Raw genomic sequence first — 1,837 nt, 5'->3', positions numbered from 1 at the left:
CACAAACTGGGATACAGATCGAAAGAGGCGCAGGCCTCCTGCCTGGGATCCTCCTAAACTACTCCAGGTCGTCGTCAGCGGGCAGCACGTAGTAGTAGGCACCTCCGGTGTAGTAGGGGTCGTCGTCGACGGTGGCGTCTGGCTCCAGGGCTCCAGCATCTGGTTGCGACAACCAGAAAGAAGGGAAAGGGGGAAAAAGGGGGGGGGGAGAGAAAGCAACCGTGAGTACTCATCCAAAGTACTCGCAAGCAAGGAACTACACTACATATGCATGGGTATATGTGTAAAGGGCCATATCAGTGGACTGAACTGCAGAATGCCAGAATAAGGGGGGATAGCTAGTCTTATCGAAGACTACGCTTCTGGCAGCCTCCGTCTTGCAGCATGTAGAAGAGAGTAGATTGAAATCCCCCCAAGTAGCATCTCCAAGTAGCATCTCCAAGTAGCATCTCCAGTAGCATAATCCTATCCAGTAGCATAATCCTACCCGGCGATCCTCTCCTCGTATCCCTGAGAGAGAGCGACCACCGGTTGTATCTGGCACTTGGAAGGGTGTGTTTTATTAAGTATCCAGTTCTAGTTGTCATAAGGTCAAGGTACAACTCCAAGTCGTCCTGTTACCGAAGATCACGGCTATTCGAATAGATTAACTTCCCTGCAGGGGTGCACCAACTTACCCAACACACTTGATCCCATTTGGCCGGACACACTTTCCTGGGTCATGTCCGGCCTCGGAAGATCAACACGTCGCAGCCCCACCTAGGCAAAACAGAGAGGCCAGCACGCCGGTCTAAACCTAAGCGCACAGGGGTCTGGGCCCATCGCCCATAGCACACCTGCACGTTGCGAGGGCGGCCGGAAGCAGACCTAGCCTAGTAGGCGTTCCAGTCCAATCCGGCGCGCGCCGCTCCGTCGCTGACGTCTGAAGTGCTTCGGCTGATACCACGACGCCGGGATACCCATAACTACTCCCACGTAGATGGTTAGTGCGTATAGGCTCGTAGCCAACTCAGATCAAATACCAAGATCTCGTTAAGCGTGTTAAATATCCGCGAACACCGAACAGGGCCAGGCCCACCTCTCTCCTAGGTGGTCTCAACCTGCCCTGTCGCTCCACCACAAAGTAACAGTCGGGGGCCGTCGGGAACCCAGGCCCACCTCTACCGGGATGGAGCCACCTGTCCTTTCAGCCCCCTCATCAGAATCACTTGCGGGTACTCATCGAGCTGACCCGACTTTAGTCACCATCTGTATAGTATGTATGTATAGTATAGTATATACCCGTGATCACCTCCCGAGTGATCACGGCCCAATAGTATAGCAAGGCAGACTGACAAGGATGTAGGGCCAATAATGATAAACTAGCATACTATACTAAGCATCTAGGATTGCGGGTAAGGTATCAATGACTATAGCATCAATGACAGGCTATGCATCAGAATAGGATTAACGGAAAGCAGTAACATGCTACACTACTCTAATGCAAGCAGTATAGAATAGAATAGGCGATATATGGTGATCAAGGGGGGGGCTTGCCTGGTTGCTCTGGCAAGAGAGAGGGGTCGTCAACACCGTAGTCGATCACAGGGGGTACTGGCAGCGGCCTCGGGATCTACCGAAAAAAGTAACGGAGGGGGAACATAATAAACAACAGAGCAATCAAAGCATAACATGACAAATGCGGTGCTAAAGGTGATCTAACGCAGGGATAGGTGATACCGGTGAAGGGGGGAAACATCCGGGAAAATATCCCCGGTGTTTCGCGTTTTTGGACAGATGAACCGGAGGTGAAATGTTGCAGGTTCACTATGCTAGGGACGCGTGGCGGACGAACGGG

Source organism: Triticum dicoccoides, chromosome 3B, assembly GCF_002162155.2.
Source record: "Triticum dicoccoides isolate Atlit2015 ecotype Zavitan chromosome 3B, WEW_v2.0, whole genome shotgun sequence".
Lineage (NCBI taxonomy): Eukaryota > Viridiplantae > Streptophyta > Magnoliopsida > Poales > Poaceae > Triticum > Triticum dicoccoides.
Note: the sequence above shows the minus strand (reverse complement) of the source record.